Genomic DNA, 20,467 nt, shown 5'->3' on the forward strand with positions numbered 1-20,467 from the left:
AATGTAGAGTAAAATTTTAAAGCACTCCACTGAGTAAATAAAGGACATAAAACTGATCTCTTGGAAGTACTGCAGATATATTTCCAGCTGAAATAAGATTATTATTGAATGAAAGACTCGAAAGTGACTCCGTTAAATTTTTCCGATGCTTCGACAGTATTCTTCAGCAATCAAACTAAAATAGTGATACACATAAATTGTATTTGATATACAAGCAAATCATGGTTTTAAATTAAATGCGAAACATACCACTTGCACTAAACATGAGCACACACGATCTGTAGATGACCAGTTGCAGATACCTCTGTTGACAATATGTGACTGATCTTTGTACCTATTTGTTTAAGTATGTTCCTGTATTTAACGTGTACTAGGGACTGTGAAATAAGTAGGTGATGTATAATACGTGCGTCTTTCTAACTAAGAGGTCAACAAGAAATATTGAAGTAAACCTTTGTTCCAAACTCGCTATTGTCTACAGGAAAAGATATGTTAGCAATTACAAAATTGTGCATGTTTGCATTTTAGTAAAGTCACCACAACATAAAGTAAACAAATATTGTTATTTTTCCACCTCACATAATTCTAAGTTTTGATTTTTGTTATTGCAGGTAAGCCACAATGGGTGATCGTCCTGCATGGTACTACACCGACGTGCAGTGCTCTAATTCCTCTGCAGATATGGGAATATCGGGGAAACACTGATTCACAGTAAGCTGTCGTGGCTGTTTGAAGACAATATAATGAATCAAAACGATGTTTTACCAAAGCTCTGGATATTTTGTCACCGTGGTTGCAGAAAACAGGCGAAGCCTACCTAACAGGTGATGGATGGGTTGGCTAAAAAAGTGATCCTTTAAATTTGTTGCAATGTGTTTTTATTTACGACCTGTACAAAGCCGATACATGTTTCACAGTTTTATTCTCGTTGAAAGTAGTCACTATGATACTGTGTAATACTTTGACAGCGATATGAAAGCCGTAAGATACCCTTATCAGCGCCGATTGTATTGATGGTTCGAGTGGAGCGGTCTGTTGACCAACGAATCTCTGTAATAGTTCTGAAGCGAATGCCATGACGTGCTTTCTTCAATTTACGAATCAAGTTGAATTCACAAGTGCTTAAGTCCGTGGAGTGCGATGAATGGTGCTACACTTTCCAGCCTCATCCATCGAACAAGTCAGTCAAACTTGCGCCGTATGTATCCGAACATTATCCTGAAAATTATGGGGAAGTCCTATAGAAAGCTCGCCTTGCTCCTTTATCTAACTTTTTCGCGAGATAAGTTCTAAAACTGAACAGCTTAGAGAAAGGAGGAGCTGCTTCCATATCGCTGGCAACGGGTTATTCACAATGCTGGTGACTACTTCCAATGAAAGGAATGCTTTTAAAAGGTATCTACTTTTTACAAGTTGTAAATAAATAGTTGCCACTATTACACTATTTACTTGACAAGATTTTCATGAAAAAGCGACAGCTCAACTTAATGTTACAGTTATGTCTGTGAAACTTATCTTTGGATATTTATGTACTAGGCAACTAATGTCAGTTGTACTAAAACTTCACATAGAGTTGGTAAGTTAATACCGTCGAAAGGAGAAACTGTAGCACATCTGCGATAACTGCTAAACGTTTAGGGTAAGATGACCTGGACATGATACAAAATCACAATTTTTTTTAAAGAAAAGAAGGAACAGACAGCAAAAATATATAATGTTAGAGAGTATAAGTTTCCTTAAAATGGAATTATATTTACTTCTTTATTTACAAATGTAGACTAAAAAAATGAAAACAATGTATCATTTTTGTCGTGAAATTCTTAGATATGATACGGCTGGTCCTAAATATGGTTCACATGTGATGTTGTTATGTCCACAGAAGAGAGCAGGTTGAAGTCTTAAAAATGAAGTATAGAGCGCCCACATTGATACATATGGGTAACTGGGATATTTCTAGGGGGATATTTCTAGGATGTTAAAACGCATGTCAGAGTAATCCAGAGATATTTCGTTGTGTTTCTCCTAGTTTTAGTGCTAAAAAGTCAACCATGAACGTGTAGAAACTGTTTATAGTCATACTTAATATACTGGCACTAATACAAAAATAAGAAATACTTTAGACAGGATCACTGCCTAATTTTCATTCCTGATTTTCAACAGTACTATTCAACACAAAGCAGATTCCTCCTTTGACATTTCCCATCCCATTAGCAAGATGAGGAATTGGCAACTTCCACATCATATCACTCTCGTTAAAAAGAGAAAGGTCACTTTCGTTTAATGTAAAAACTGTTTTGTCCTTGCCCATAGGCTTTAGAGCCATAACTTCTAAGTAACTTTTCCAGTACTTTTTGAACGGTGCAGATATTTCTGTAGCTGTTTGAATTCCTCTCCCTTCCTCGAATTTAGCCAAGATATAATCTGACCCACCTACACGCCGCAGATCAGTCATTACAATAGGATATGGTGGTGCGAATGTCAACATCTTTAAAGAGATGTCGGATCAGTCTTCTCAGTTTCCTTTCTTTTTTGTGTGTACCTCTATAGATTTGGCCACAGTCATAGTTTTCAGGGACTCCTGTTTCTGACCTACTCCTATTTCATATGGGCGTTTTTCTTTTTCATTAATGAGTTTACTGCTGCAGTTCTTGTCTCCCGCTGTAGCTGGCATAAGGGTAGGGCGGCAACCCGCGGAACACCACTGTGTGGCTGGTGGCTTGGCCGCAAAAGACAATGTATCACTTTCAGGAATCATCATCGACGTCAACGTGTGTTTAATCACCGACAGACGGCAGATGGCATGTCCAGTACTGGACGAGGGGGAGGAGGGGGGCGGAAGGGGAGAGGGGCGTGGTAAACAGCGCAGTCGTTGTCGTAATGCAGAAACGGAGCGATATATTTGATGTCCAAAAGGGCATGCTCACTGGCTATCGGGCCAAAGATGGAAGCATTTCCGAAACGGCAAAGCTTGTTAACTGTTCGCGTTCCGCGGTGATTAAATTATACTATGTCATGGCAAAGTGGCACCCAAAACCAGCTGCAAGGTAACTTTGGTGCACCAAGGGCAATGGGTAACACGGGTGAATGACGTAAGAAACTATCAGCCTCGATTGCTGTAATGAAACCAACCTTTACCTAGGTTTCAGCCCATATAATTGAGCCTTCTTCAGAAAATATACCTGAATCTATAATTTATCTAAGAGTGCATGGTCTAGAAATAAAGAGTTTCACGTGAGCTCCAAAGGCCCGCCGCACGGCGTCCATGGAGACGAGGCGTACGCCAGAGCTTAAGTCAAGCCTTGGTGTTGACTTAGTACTTATGTACCGCGTTTTTAAAATGTGACTACTCCTATTCAGGCTGTTTTAGTTTTATTTCTAGACCATGACCTCTTAGACAAATTATAGACTGAGGTATATCTTTTGAAGAAGGCTCCATTATTTGGGCTGAAACCTAGGTAAAGCTTGGTTTCATTACCGCAATAGAGGCTGATAGTTTCTTATATGTTAGATTATCACGATTGCTGACTGGGCTGCAATGTTGAAAGTGCAAAAAAAGTGGGGGGGGGGGGGGTGAATGACAGCTGCGGAGCTGTGTAGGGGCGAATAGACTTGGAACTGTTGAGCAACTGACCATCCAGATGCACCAAGAGGCTACCTACAGTGTCTCCTCACTGATCGTTCAGCGAACGGTACTCCATATGGGCGTCTGCAGTAGGCGCCTGGTTGATGCACCATGCTGACAGTAGCTCATCGTCTATGATGGCTGCAATTTGCAGTACAGTACCACAAGTGGAAGTCCACTGAAAGGGACAGTTGGCAGTTCTAGATTAATCAAGTGTTACGCTTCATCAGGCAGATTGCCGTCGGCGTGAACGGTGTGAAAAGACTGGAAGCAAACAGGGACTGCTATGGTCTGGGAAATGTTTTTGTGGGAATCCCAGGGTCCTATCGTCATTCTGGAAGACACAATGGATCAACACAAGTTTGCATCTATCCATGGGGACCATATCCACCCCTACAGTCAGTTTGCTTTTCATCGGCACGATGGCATCTAACAGCAGGACAATGCAGCATGTCACACAGTTCAGTGCACCGTGTGTGGTTCACCAGGATGAGTTTACCACCTACATCAGGCTATTCGCTCCATGGACCCTCAGCCGAGGAACCCGACGCAGCTGCCCACGGCACTGCGGGAATCGGTCGGCATGGCTTCACATCCCTGACAGTGATTTCCTAAACTTCATAGACTCTCTCCCTGCACGTCTCGCAACGGCCCGCTCTGCAAAAGGTAGTTATTCAGACGTTTGATATGCGGCCACGTTAACGTGCCTCGACAATGTCATTTGGAATAAAGTGTTTCATATTTAAGTGTATTCATCAACAACAATTGTCTCTGTGTAATAAATGTGACAATAATTCAGCAGATGGAGCACAGTTTTATGTATATGTAACAAAAATGTGTAAGGAATATGGCCAATAGCTGTGTAAATGTGAAAAATGTTCTAGAGGTGTGTGCACTTTATTTTCATCCTGAAAGTGCTGGTTTTTAGAATCTCTTTTTTATTTCCAAAGCGAAATTTCTAATGGAAAAATAAATGATGACTAATTATTTCTGAACAATGGCAGTAAGAACATTTCTGATACGTATGGTCTTCTCATGAACAGAAGGTTTGGCTGCAGTAGTTTTATGATACCTTACCCAAGTTGTTTCTTCAAATCTCTAGTTTGACAATTTTAGTAAAAGTTTTATGTACAAAAGCAAGTTCGTCTGGCATTTCCTCTGAACAAATATTTAGTCTTTAGCTAAGCGTTTCCAGTATATACAAAATTAACACGCTCCAGTCTAGCTGCTTGCTCGCGGCGGCTGAATATCCTAGTACGAAACGCTGCCAGAGAAAGCGTAGGACAGCGACAGCTCGCTATGTATCTGCTAACATTTAGAGTCATGTTACAAAAAGTCACTACCCCAGTGGTTGCGCACATATATAAGTGGGTTCGAGCGTGCGCTTTTTCGACCATTTACAGCATTTCCTGCTAGCGGTTTTCACGGCGCAAATAATTTACCCGCTCGCAAATAATTTATCTGTGCTCCAGCTTTCGCCTGAGGTGTCTAGGGACCGCCGTGCATAATTCAATTTCGTCACAGATACAGCACGGCTACACCGAGTCCTGTCGCGGGAAAGGAAGCTGACGGTGGGTAGTACTTGGTATTCAGCCTGCGCCATGCAGAGGAAGCCCTCTGCCGTGTCTATAGGTTGGTTGGTTGGTTTGGGGAAGGAGACCAGACAGCGTGGTCATCGGTCTCATCGGATTAGGGAAGGATTGGGAGGAAGTCGGCCGTGCCCTTTCAGAGGAACCATCCCGGCATTTGCCTGGAGTGATTAAGGGAAATCACGGAAAACCTAAATCAGGATGGCCGGACGCGGGATTGAACCGTCGTCCTCCCGAATGCGAGTCCAGTGTCTAACCACTGCGCCACCCCGCTCGGTTGTCTATAGGTGTTGCCAAACAAATGCAGCACTGGGGCAAGTACAGTATCTGTAGGCTTTGATTCCGATGCACGATATCTTCATTTTTTATGGATTGTTTTTATTTTCCAACTGGTTCACACGAATGAACTATTTAAACTGTATTCCCCCTGATTCTATCATTTTGCAATCGTTACAGCAGCGGTCAATTTAATTATAGTTCCCAGATCTTAATGAGTCTGAAATTATGACGTTGAGGAGAGGGAATATACTCCACCAACAATCTTTAAGAGATGGTAGTGTGGACGAAAACAATAGAAATATGTCCGGTAAAGCGTTGAATCTTCGAGAGAAAGCCGGAGTGGCGCAGGCGCGGAACGCAGGTTGGACGTCTCCTAGCCCCTAGCGGCTCCGTCACGTCGCGGGACCGAGTGCCATCCGCCCCGCCTCGAAGGTGAAAGCCTAGTTATGCACTGTTAAAGACAACATAGGGTCACGAGTTCCTGGCGTTTATCGCCCTTGTGAATGTGGTAATGTTTAGCAACAGCTCTAACCGTCCGCACTGTTGCGGAGCGTTGCACAGAGCATTCACGACGTATGAAACAAAGGGAACTTGAAAAGCCGACAGTGGCTGACCACTGCCTAGAAAACGAGCATAAAATACAGTTTAAAAAAACCGAGAGTTTTGGCTCAAAAAACATATTGGGTTTCTATCATACACTACTGGACATTAAAATTGCTACACCAAGAAGAAATGCAGATAATAAACGGGTATTCATCGGACAAATATATTATACTAGAACTGACATGTGATTACATTTTCACGCAATTTGGGTGCGTAGATCCTGAGAAATCAGTACCCAGAACAACCACATCTGGCCTGGGCATTGAGTCAAACACAGCTTGGATGGAGTGTACAGGTATCGCTGCCCACGCAGCTTCAACATGATACCACAGTTCATCACGAGTAGTGACTGGCGTATTGTGACGAGCCAGTTGCTCGGCCACCATTGACTAGACGTTTTCAGTTGGTGAGAGATCTGGAGAGTGTGCTGGCCAGGGTAGCAGTCTAACATTTTCTGTATCCAGAAACGCCTGTACAGGACCTGCAACACGCGGTCGTGCATTGTTGTTGTGGTTCTGGTCATCAGTCCCCAGACTGGTTTGATGCAGCTCTCCATGCTACTCTATCCTGTGCAAACTTCTTCATCTCTCAGTACCTACTGCAACCTACATCCTTCTGAATTTGCTTAGTGTATTCATCTCTTGGTCTACCTCTATGATTTTTACTCTCCACGCTGCCCTCCAATACTAAATTGGTGATCCCTTGATGCCTCAGAACATGTCCCTTCTTCTAGTCAAGTTGTGCCACAAACTCCTCTTCTTCCCAATCCTATTCAATACCTCCTCATTAGTCATGTGATCTACTCATCTAATCTTCAGCATTCTTCTGTAGGACCACATTTCGAAAGCTTCTATTCTCTTCTTGTCCAAACTATTTATCGTCCACGTTTCACTTCCATACATGGCTACACTCCATACAAATACTTTCAGAAACGACTTCCTGACACTTGAATCTATACTCGATGTTAACAAATTCCTCTTCTTCAGAAACGCTTTCCTTGCCATTGCCAGTCTACACTTGATATCCTCTCTACTTCGACCATCATCAGTTATTTTGCTCCCCAAATACCAAAACTCCTTTACTACTTTAAGTGTCTCATTTCCTAATGTAATTCCCTCAGCATCAGCAGACTTAATTCGACTACATTCCATTATCCTCGTTTTGCTTTTGTTGATGTTCATCTTACATCCTCCTTTCAAGACACTGTCCATTCCGTTCAACTGCTCTTCCAAGTCCTTTGCTGTCTCTGACAGAATTACAATGTCATCGACGAACCTCAAAATTTTTATTTCTTCTCCATGGATTTTAATACCTACTCCGAATTTTTCTTTTGTTTCCTTTACTGCTTGCTCAATATACAGATTGAATAACATCGGGGAGAGGCTACAACCCTGTCTCACTCCCTTCCCAACCACTGCTGCCCTTTCATGCCCCTCGAGTCTTATTACTGCCATCTGGTTTCTGTACAAATGGTAAATAGCCTTTCGCTCCCTGTATTTTACCCCTGCACACTTTATAATTTGAAAGAGAGTATTCATCCTGATGAAATGCAGGGTTTCGCAGGGATCAAATGAAGGGTAGAGCCACGGGTCGTAACACACATGATATGTAACGTCCACTGTTCAAAGTGCCGTCAATGCGAACAAGAGGTGACCGAGACGTGTAACCAATGGCACCTCATACCATCACGCCGGGTTATACGCCAGTATGGGGATAACGAATACACGCTTCCAATGTACGTTCATCGCGATGTCGCCAAACACGGATGCGACCATCATGATGCAGTAAGCAGAACCTGGATTCATCCGAAAAAGGTTCGTCGTTGAGTACACCATCGCAGGAGCTCCTGTCTGTGATGCAGCGTCAAGGGTAACCGCTGCCATGGTCTCCGAGCTGATAGTCCATGCTGCTGCAAACGTCGTCGAACTGTTCGTGCAGATATGGTTGTTGTCTTGCAAACGTCCCCATCTGTCGACTCAGGGATCGAGACGTGGCTGCACGATCCGTTACAGCCATGCGGTTAAGATGCCTGTCATCTCGACTGCTAGTGATTCGAGGCCGTTGCAATCCAGCACGGCGTTCCGTATTACCCTCCTGAACCCACCGATTCCGTATTCTGCTAACAGTCATTGGATCTCGACCAACGCGAGCAAGAATGTCGCGATACGATAAACCACCATCGCGATAGGCTACAATCCGACATTTATCAAAGTCGGAAACATGATGGTACCCATTTCTCCGCCTTACACGAAGCATCACAACAACGTTTCACCAGGCAATGCCGGTCAACTGCTGTTTGTGTATGAGAAATCGGTTGGAAACTTTCCTCATATCAGCACGTTGTAGGTGTCGTCACCGGCGTCAACCTTGTATGAATGCTCTGAAAAGCTAATCATTTGCATATCACAGCATCTTCTTCCTGTCGGTTAAATTTCGCGTCTATTAGCACGTCACCTTCGTGGTGGAGAAATTTTAATGGCCAGTAGTGTATATGGAAAGTTTTACACCATGAACATCTTGACTGAATGCTGCCAAACTTATAATCCAATATTTATATGACTGTAGGGTCTGTTGGTTGGTCAATTGGTTGATTTCGGGGAGAGGAACAAACATGGAGTCTGTCGATTAAAATTTCGTCCCAGTGAGTGCTAATTTTTAGTATAGAAAAGTCGAATCATTGATATCATGCCGGCAGATCGAACACACAACTGGCTGTGGCCCAAAGACTGCAGAACGAATGGTGACGACTTGGGCTCAGGACACCACCAAGGGAATCCATACAAAGTTCTTACAGCCACTGCGACTACTACAGTGGTATCTGAATGCTTACAATTATCGAAAGAGAGAAATGGACACACGGAAGGTGAATAGTCTCTGCAAATAACTGTCAATATGAAAATGCCTGGCAGATTAAAATGGTGTGCCAGGTGGGGGCTCAACCCAGAACCTCTGAGCCCACGTACTGTCTTTCTTGGACAATATCTGAAATAGTTGGTAGCTCGTAACCACCCTCTTCGTAATCTACTCGCAAATGGCTCATTTTAGGATCCATCTTTACTGAAACCAAGCCAATTTTTACAGGTCATTATGTAGCGTCCTGTACGCGGTACGTCACCTACCATGTGTTTATTACATCGAAAGGCAACGATCTTTAACAGAGTTTGAAATTCCGCCGGAAAACACCGTTTGGAGCTTGTATATCAGCGTTACGCGTGTCGAAAGCGTCGCGCCAGAGAGAAGGTCTCATCAGCTACGGTAACTGTCCACCTTGCAGCGTGGGAGGTCGATCAGCACGACCGCGGGCCATCCGTCAATTGCAGCGCCGACACCGGGCGATGCACTGCGCTGTTTGTCGCGAGCGAGGGAGGAACAGCCCATCCCTCCTCATTCTGCCTGCCCGTCCGTCCGTCCCTGCAGGCGCAAAACAACGGTCCGACTGGCGGTGCACCGCTCTGCGCAGGATAGGACCAACTAATCAAACGCTTGCTTTCCTCTCTGTGAACGCCTCTCACATGGCAACAACTGACCTTTTACATGTACTTCTTGCTGAAGTTTCATACTCACATTGCATCGTTATGTGCACCGCTCTCAACGCACGTTTTCAAGGGCAAACTTTAGGAAAAACACGTGACTGTGAAAAGCAGTAGACTGCAGTACGTCCCACACCGCTCCCCTTCCTACGCTCTTGCTGTAGATTAAAATTTCCCATCTCGTGACACTGTTGAGTCATAGTATGATAACAGCCTCCTAGAATATATAATATATGCCTCAAGCAGCACTAACAGCAAGTAGAGACGTTGAAAATGATTCAGACAGATGTTCGTCAGTTTACGGCCCTTACGAGATAGGATTAACAGATGAGTGAATATCTAAAGAACAACAGTGTGTTTCGTCGCAGGTTCATCTAGTAAGCAAGAAAGCGTCACGTACATGCTCACCGCACTCAAGTGGCAGACGCAACAAGGCAGCTGCTATGGTTCCGAGAGTGTGTACCACAAAGTGGTTTGCGAAGTACAGATGTAGAGGTAGCCGACCTTGTTTTTATTGTTAGCATACTGAGAGAATGCGACCAGTCCACAAATAAGACTGCTTACAAGACACTCGTGCGATTGTGTTGGACCCATGCCAAACAAGACAACTAAGGGTACAGAATGTGTACCGAGAAGAGCAACGCAAGTGGTCACTGTTAAAGGGGCACGAAGACGCTGCAAAATCTGAGCTGGCAGATGGTTGAAGATAGACCTCAATATTTCCACGAATGCCTACTCACAAAGTTTCAAGAATAAGTATTAGACGTGGAATGTACGGAGATCCTATGGCCGTGCGGTCTCAGGCACCTTGCCACGGTTCGGGCGGCTCTCCCCGTCGGAGGTTCGAGTCCTCCCTCGGGCATGTGTGTGTGTGTGTGTGTGTGTGTGTGTGTGTGTGTTTTCCTTCGCGTAAATTCATCCGATCTCAGCAGTTTGGTCCCATAGGTACTTACCACAAATTTCCAATATACAGTGATCTCCTGTGTATCCCTCCTGTAGATATCACGAGTAGCTTAGACTAACTACAGTGCGCACGGAGCAATCGTTCTTCCTGTGCTCCTAAGCGAATGGCACGTGGTACAACGGGAAGTAATCTCTGCCACACACTTCACAGTGGTTTGCAGAGGGTGAGTTAGATGTAGATCTCCATGGGTACCACGAGTCTTGCTGTCACCGATGTCGCCTGAAGCTGTTGCTTCGTAAGCAGCAGAAGATTCACGTAGACAATATAACTTTCAAGGTGGTCGCACGTATCTTCAGTCTGATAAGTGTGAGGCATAGGCAAGTACTTTCATGTCTGTGTTGTGCCCTTCCATCCATTACGTATCACTATTAATAGTGGATACCAGGATCTTTCGGAAGTATGCCTGTGACTGTTTGCCACTTGCCAGCATGGTGTGTTCTTACCACACCAAGGTAGTTCCAATAACCACTCATCATCTTGACTGATGATGGTTGGGTCTACACGTTTTTCAGCGGTTTTGAATCTACACGTTTCCAAAGTTCCTTTGTATCTAGGTTACATCGGTAGTCCCAGCTCACGTCCATGGTGAACAGATGGCTAAAAAAGTCATCCGGATAGGCCTGACAGGGCTACAACTCTGTTGCTGCCTCGATTAGGTGGCATTTTCGACTGAACTTGTCATGCAAGATAATGAAAACCGATCCATGTCCTGTTTCCACTTTGTCTACTATCGCCTCTATCCTGATACGCCGGGCCTCGAGCACTTCTCTTCTGATCCCAAGTTCTTAACAGAGGGTCGTTCTTGTTACTCTGTCTTTTTTAACCACACTGGAAGCGTCTGCAGCATCCAGTTACTGTATAATGCGATGGTGCTTTGTTGCCGTACACTGATACCAGCTAACCATAGATTGTTGAACGGTGTTTCCTTTCCAACGATGTTTCTTTTCAAATGCAGAAAACAACTAACAGCACTGTACTCCAGTTTCGTGAATGGGCTGCGCCATTTTTTTTGTCTCCTTTATTTTCAATGTGTAACACAACTACAGATACGAACATGCAAAGAAACAAAACAATAATTATGTAACTTCGTTTCTTAGAGGTGCTAACTTCGTGACTACCCCGTGTTATACTCGCAAATTATTGTACTCTCTGTTGAAGAATTTGTGTACAGACGTTTAATCTTTCTTTTTAATAAAAGTTCGGATAATACTTGCGTCGTACGTGACGTCACGGGGCAAGATCTCCGGCCGATCTGCAGGCAATATCGGACGTAATCTGGCACTCATTCCGTATTATCCGCTGTCCGATCACTGCACGAGGTCGCTGCCCTGCAATACTTTGCGCGAAGGCTCTATATGGAAGGCAGCGGGAGTGCTGTTGTCTCTGGGCGCACGGCACTCAACTGTTGAGCTCTACGCCGGGAAATATCTGCAACGACTCTGGCGTATCATGAGTATGCGCAGCTGCTGAACCAAACGTGATAAGGTATATTCAACTCTTCATTCCTTCTAGACGCAATAGCAGTAACATGCTACTAATACTGGCCGATTCAGCCGTACAACAAACACAAAAAGTCTACATGCAAAACCTAATAATCTTTTGAATTCAGGCAGCTCTAGCAGGAAACTATGGCAATTTAAAAATACGTGCAGTTCATACCGAAACAACACGCGTTTTCACAGAAATCATAGAATAAAAGCTGGCAATTATACGGGGTGTCCCAGAAGTGTTACGCAAACTTCGATGGATTGTAGACGGTGCCTTGAGGAAAAACTAGAGGACAGGAAACAGTGCTCGGAAATATCATCCAAAAACAGGTCCTCGAAGTTATAGACACTGGCGCCTGTCACTAGGCCATCATTTCGGCAGCAAACGAGATTTTTTACACTCACAGAGGTCTCGCAATGTCGCTTGTTATTCAATGGTCGCTACTGATTGCCACGACCGCCAGTGCAGAAGACGGAGCTAGCTACTGCATAGGCAGGCCTGTCTGTTCTGTTGCTTGGTGGGTGACGGTTTTGGATACGGGTTTCCATCCAGTTTTTATTTTTCTCCTGTAAACCGAAAAACACTGGAGATTTTAGAGGGTTCCATTTGCATGAGGAGAAGTTGCATCAACATCTCATTATTTGATGCAATTTTTACTCAAGCAACTGTCTATTTTCCTTCATTACTACCGTCATCCTGCGAGATTAAGGATAGGCTAAACACGGTTGGCGGTGGGGTGTTTGTTGCTGTCAGAAGTAGTTTAACCTGTGAGTTAGTATGGGCAGAGGTCATTGTTGGCAACCGGAATAAAATAATAATTGGACCCTTTTACGGACCTCCCAATTCAGATGATACAGTTGCTGAAAGGGGTAGTTCGATGAACCCTCTGCCAGGCAGTTAAGTGTGATTTGCAGAGTATGCATGTAGACGTAGATATCTATCGGAGCTTGCTCGCGATGATGTTTCTAAACTACCTGCTGTCAGTGTCTTGAAATTTTTTATTTAATAAACTGCATTAAGACCGCTGTCTCCTCAGATCTGTTTCCACGTTTTATTCTGATTTCTGGTATTCCATTGTTCCACTCGTGCTAGATGTATAAAAACAACCATCACGTTACTAGTACTAAGCAAACCAATCAATGCGGCGAACGGGAAAATTTAATAATATTTACATATTCCAAGTAGTAAACATGATTACAAGATGCAAATACATTGATATTACTTTAGAACGAACACCAGCGCGAGCATCCAGAACACTGCTCTGAAGTCAGTTGATGAATGAATTTGAAGATCATAAATTGTTTTAATGTCTCTACCCTATTAGCTTTGTTTTGTCAGTGCTACACACGTTTCTGTCAACCATTGTAGTAACTCTGAACATACGAATCTCGTAATGAAGATTTTTCTGACCTTATGCTTACTGAGAGGACGACCTCGTATACTGGTACTCGACATCTCGTACAATGCAAACAGAGAAACAGTTAGAATGAGAAACGTGTAAATTAATCGCAGAAGGAAATCTGATGTGCAGTACTTTCTGATTCACTCACTGGCTTTGAAAATTACAATATAGAAACTGTGTTTTCTTTTCTTTTTTTCTTTTTGGCGTCTCTTGTTTTGCTTATCTAAGAAAAGAACGCCTTTTTCCTTCACACCAACGACCGACGTTAAGTACTGCCGTGTTCTAGAGGAGTTCAGATTTCTGCCCAAAATTAATACCGTGGCGATCGTACTCGCGATAACTCCATTGTTGTTCGCGATAAAAAGCAGTAAATATCGTAGCAGGTTCACCGGCAGTTCATTCACAAAAGAAATTATGAATCAAACTAGTATTTATCAAAGACATCATTTGCCTAAAGTCGATAAGAAATAATTCTTAACTGTCGCGTTGTGGAAGACAACATAACATCCACTTAAGCGGCTGATGATGATGATGTTTGGTTTGTGGGGCGCTCAACTGCGCGGTCGGCAGCGCCCGTTCAAAGTCCAAATTTTTACACAAAAAAAAAAATGGTTCAAATGGCTCTGAGCACTATGGGACTTAACTTCTGAGGTCATCAGTCCCCTAGAACTTAGAACTATTTAAACCTAACTAACCTAAGGACATCACACACATCCATGCCCGAGGCAGGATTCGAACCTGCGACCGTAGTGGTCGCGCGGTTCCAGACTGTAGCGACTAGAACCGCTCGGCCACCCCGGCCGGCCCAAATTTTTACACAGTCCAATGTTTTTACACAGCACAATCTAGGCACTGTCACAAATGATGACGATGATGATTATGATAAAATGATGAGGCCAACACAAACACCCAGTCCCCGGGAAAAAAAAATTCCCAACCCGGCCTGGAATCGAACCCGGAACTCTGTTATCCAGAGGCAGCAGAGCTAACGATTAGATCACAACTTGCTGACGTAAGCGGCTGATGTAAGGTCCACAGCGCACTTAACAGTGAAATCGCAGCAGGTCGAAGAAAAATGACGCTGCTCCATATAAGTGCATAAGAAAATAGCTGCCGAACAGTCTTAAAGAAGCGCACGCCTATGTCCAGAGGAATAGGTGATAATCGTAAATACAAATTTCGTTATACAAAACATCGTTTGAAAATGTGACCCCTAATAATCTTTCACAAAGTATGTCTCAAAAACTTTTAATTAATTATATATGTATCGTAAGGTATTCGCAGTTACGTATGCAGGATATTCCGCGGGCTATGTATCCTGCAGAAGCTGTAGTGGACGAAGTGAAGCCAGGATAGCAAATGGAACCGACGGCGGGTTCTTGAAGAAAAGTCTCGTCCTACTACTAATTACTTTAACCTGTTTGTAAACTCTGGTTCTCAGATAATACCTGTAAATGTATTTTCACCATCACTGAAGTAGGGTTGTTAAAACATAAATTGAAATGACAAATTAAGTCCATTGTCCGTCTTTATCTGGTTCATTATTGAGAATGTTATCTAATATTCAGTGTATGAGTCCTAATTGCCGTAGACCTACTGAGGACAGTAACGGAAAACATTAATATTTCACCCACTGCATAGTATGAGAACAAATTTCAACATTGTAAGCTAAAACTTACTTAAGAGAAAAATTACTTTGCTACTCGTATACCCATCGAAGGGCGCTAGATCACGATGTGAAAATGCCACTTGAAAACCTGAGGGATCTATTCCCTAGGGAGAAAAACATTTTTGTGAGTGGAGTTTTGTCGGCAAGAGGTGAACAATTCGCCATCGTAGAAATTTCTTCAACATCCAGGACAGATTCCAAACCTCTCAAGAGCTTGTGATGGAGGCATGAAAGAAAATTTTAGCGATGACACTCCGTGGCTGGTCTCGGCCATTGATCCTTTTCCGCAGTTTGGTTAGCATATTTTTCCGTCTTGACGCCTCGGTAAACACGAACAAAAGGTATACTGATGGAGTTTGTGCAATGGATAAGACGGCAAATATTGAAAATCCCATCAGGTTATCCAGATTTCAGGTTTCTGGAGACACCATCATCATTGTTTCTTTCGAGAAGACCATGACCGCCTCTCTTCTTACTTCCACTCTATTAGTGCGCTGATGATAATTTATTCTACCATTATACTATAGGATTTTTCATTGTATTTGTTTACTTAGAACAGTTACGTGGACGATGTACACCACGATATATCCCAGATCGCCCCCCTTCCTGTGGTATCGGGGATAGAATACACTCGCAGTAATTCCTTCTACGTCATAAGGGGCTATTAAAAGGAGTAATATACCTAGTCAAGCTTGACATTGACGACTCTGTTATTATCAAGACACCTTTCAGTTTTAGCACATTTAGCAACGTCTCTCTGAATCAGTGTGGCTTAATTACTTGTGTTATCTTTTTTGGGTTTGACCTCCACTTTTGGAAATTACACATGTGTAGTCCGTTTGGAGAAGGACGCCTTGCGAGGTGCGTAATCTATCAACCATGCGCAGTGATGCTCTTCTCCTACTATTAGAGTGGATTTACGAGTATGTTCGCGCTCGAAATCTAGAGCGGTACCCGACAGTCCTCTTCTGTCTCAGAATTCAAGACAGGAAAATCCTCGCAGAAACCGAAACCTCAAAGGAACAAGAAGGGAAATTCGGAAGTTAGACCAAATTTTGCTACTTCGATCGATTCCCCCGTCCCCTTCTGACCCCAGAGGTCGCGCCTCGATGAAGAATCACACATTGAAGCACGACTTAACAGCAAGGTAATCATCCTGTTGCACGATGACGCCGGCCCCCGCACTGCGCTTCAGTGATTGGTTGGGAAACACTGCAACATCGTCCGTGCAGCCCGGATCTAAAAAAGACATACGTGGTCGTTGGTTTCATCGGACGAGGAAGTGCAAGAGTTGGTGCGTTGAGGATTGTCAGTGGATAACAGTGTTCTAGGGAACAGGAATTGCTCGCCTCATCTCCCTGAGGGATAAATGTCTTAACACGAGTGGTGATTACTTTTGAACAAAACCATTCCATGATCCCGTTGTGGGAGGTGGTCTGTTTTGATTAGACGGCCCCTCATAGCTCCTCGGGTCTTATCTCACTTTCAGTCATTTGACATAAGCTACAGTCTCGCAAATTTTTACCCACGACGACTAAATCACGGACCCTGGAGCTGACCATTCTCCTTTTCTCGTTTTGCGTCGCTTTTACTGTATTTCCTGTGAAACGAGAGACTAGTGACCGAGATGTTTAGCAACTTGAAACCTACAATCATCACCATGTTTCCCAGACAGTGATGCCTTTAGTCCTTGTATGTGAACAAGATCATTTTTCCACGACGAAGGTTGTGAGTTATTGTTTGAAGTTGGTAATATTTTTTGGATGTAGTTGCCGAACTGTCAGTTTAATAAGCCACGGCTGCAAAGTACTAAAACGAATTCTTTACAGACGAATGGAAAAACTGGTAGAATCCGACCTTGGGGGAGATCAGTTTGGATTCCGTAGAAATGTTGGAACACGTCAGGCAATACTGACCCTACGACTTATCTTAGAGAATAGATTAAGGAAAGGCAAACCTACATCCCCAGCATTTGTAGACATAGAGAAAGCTTTTGAAAATGTTGATTAGAATACTCTCTTTCAAATTCTGAAGAAGGCAGGGGTGAAACACCGGGAGCGAATGGCTATTTACAATTTGTACAGAAGCCAGATGGCAGTTATAAGAGTCGAGGGACATGAAAGGGAAGCAGTGGTCAGGAAGGGGGTCAGACAAGTTTGTAGCCTATCCCAGATGTTATTCAATCTTTATACTGAGCAAGCAGTAAAGGAAACAGAAGAAAAATTTGGAGTAGGAATTAAAATCCATGGGGAAGAAATAAAAACTTTGAGATTCGCCGTTGACATTGTAATTCTGTCAGAGACAGCAAAGGACCTGGAAGAGCAGCTGAACGGAATGGACAGTGTCTTGAAAGGAGGATATAAGATGAAAATCAACAAAAGCAAAACGAGGATAATGGAATGTAGTCGAATTAAATCGGGTGATGCTGAGGGAATTAGATTAGGAAATGAGACGCTTAAAGTAGTAAATGAGTTTTGCTATTTGGGGAGCAAAGTAACTCATGATTGTCGAAGTAGAGAGGATATAAAATGTAGACTGGCAAGGGCAAGGAAAGCGTTTCTGAAGAAGAGAAAATTGTTAACATCGAGTATAGATTTAAGTGTCAGGAAGTTGTTTCTGAAAGTATTTGTATGGAGTGTAGCCGTGTACGGAAGTGAAACGTGGACGATAAATATTTTAGAGAAGAAGAGAATAGAAGCTTTCGAAATGTGGTGCTACAGAAGAATGCTGAAGATTAGATGGATAGATCACATAACTAATGATGAGGTATTGAATAGAATTGGGGAGAAGAGAAACTTGTGGCACAACTTGACTAGAAGAAAGGATCGGTTGGTAGGACATATTTTGAGGCATCAAGGGATCACCAATTTAGTATTGGAGGGCAGCGTGGGGGGTAAAAATCGTAGAGGGAGACCAAGAGATGAATACACTAAACAGGTTCAGAAGGATGTAGGTTGCAGTAGGTACTGGGAGATGAAGAAGCTTTCACAGGATAGAGTAGCATGGAGAGCTGCATCAAACCAGTCCCTGGACTGAAGACCACCACCACAACAACAACCATTCTTTTATCCGATAACAATTCATACTCAGACTTCCTATTTGCAAAACGAAATAGGCAAACCGCTGTTAAACTTGATTGTGTGTTCGTATAAGGGAGCAGAATGGCCCAGCGACAACATTCGTCACCGAGTTCTACGTTTAGAACGTCGTCCTCGTATGTTACGTGCGGCAGGGTGCACTAGACGGCAGAACGTGACGTTTACACTTGAGCTGCTGCTGGCAGCTTGTTATCTCACGCGATACTCGGGCAACAGCACGTAGCCTTCGTGCTGTGTTAGCACAAAGAATTAATTGCCTCCTGTTTGCTAGTTACTAAAGAAGTGACGTATTCAGTGACCGGTAAGGGTACATACAGGGCTAGGAGGAAAGCAGGGATGTAATTGACTGGATCAGATTTAGATCGTTCGATGAGAAACATGTTCTTGTAGCCTCAGGATCTTGTGAATGACACAGATCCTCTGAACACTACGCAAGCGTTATACAGTGACCTTTGAAGGGCGCCGGTGACCTCCACATCTAAATCAGCATGACTGCCTTTCAGGGATTAGGCCTTAGAACTATCCCGACTGGCCGATTGCTGCCTATAAATTAGATTAGATTAGATTTACTTTCATTCCAATTGATCCATAGTGAGGAGGTCCTCCAGGATGTGGGACATGTCAGAAAAACAATAATACACGCCAAATATTTACAACTGAAACAAATAAGCTAATGTACCTTCCACAGGTCCCAAATGGAATGATCGTCATTTTTTTTAATGAACACTATATGAAAGAATCATTTTACAAACTCTGATGCACTGAATTTAAAATAAAAGAAGGTTTTTTTTTATTTATGAGGTAATAAACATGTAATAGAACTACTAAAATACCTATTTACAATGAACACATTACCGCACTGAAGTGGTGCAGAGGTTAGATTGTACTTACACACACACACACACACACACACACACACACTTATTTACAATGAACGCATTACTACACTGAAATGGTGCAAAAGTTATATATATACACAAGTCAGTTGGTCGTAATGAGTTGGCCACCAATAACTCCTTTAGGCTTCTCTTAAACTGAATTTCATTGGTTGTTAAGCTTTTTATGGGTGCTGGCAAGTTATTGAAAACATCTGTTCCCGAATAATTCACACCTTTTTCTACAAGAATAAGTGACTTTAAATCCTTGTGAAGATTATTCTTACTTCTAGTACTGATTCCATGAATTGAGCTGGTGGTTTGAAAAAGTGATAGATTTTTAATGACAAATTTCATTAAGGAATAAATATATTGGGAAGCTGTAGTTAATATCCCTAGTTCCCTAAACGGGCTTCTGCAGGATGTTCTTGAGTTCACACCACTCTTACTGCACGTTTTTAGACTGGCTTGATGAATTATCGCAAAAAATAATCCCATATGACATTATGGAATGAAAGTAAGCATAGTATGCCCTATGTCTGACACAATTCGCATTGCAAATAGAGATTTGTTAAGACGCTTCAGCAGTTCTGTGGTGTGCTCCTCCCCGTTGAATTTATTATCAAGTTGTAATCCCAAACATTTAACACTGCCCACTTCTTCTATCTGGTTGTCATCGTATGTTAGGCATATACTCGTGGGACACCCCTTACAAGTTCTGAACTGCATGTAGTGTGCTTTTTCAAAGTTGAGTGACAAAGAATTGACTAGGAACCAGTGATTAATGTCCACAAATACTTTATTGGCCGATCTTTCTAAGACTAAACTTGATTTGCTATTTATTGCAATGTTCGCATCATCGACAAACAAAACAAACTTGGCATCTTATAATGTTACTGATGAAAGGTCATTGATATACCCAAGAAAAAGGGTGCAAGCCAAACTCCCGCTCATATTGTCTTTTATTTGGAAAGGTAACCACTTTCGACTCTAGAGCCATCATCAGATCTATAAAATGAAAATAAAAAATGTTTCTTAATTTGTAAAACATGAGCACGGACATACGAACGGTAAAACAAGTAAGCTTATCGCCTTACAAGGAGCGACCCAGACGAGCATAGTCGTTAACTGAATTAATAGCAACATACTTGACACGTAAAAAATGACTCAAAGTTACAAATATTGCTACTAGTCGCACTATTGGAAGAGACAACGCCAGGTCTACAGTAAAGAAATATTTAGGGAGAGAATTAAATATCAGAATAAGTACTGGAAAGTGGGGATACTTCATTTAATAATTACGTATGAAAGTTGTAATAGTAATAGTAAAATGATACAAAAATATAGT

Source organism: Schistocerca serialis, chromosome 1 (assembly GCF_023864345.2).
Source record: "Schistocerca serialis cubense isolate TAMUIC-IGC-003099 chromosome 1, iqSchSeri2.2, whole genome shotgun sequence".
Classification (NCBI taxonomy): Eukaryota; Metazoa; Arthropoda; class Insecta; order Orthoptera; family Acrididae; genus Schistocerca; species Schistocerca serialis.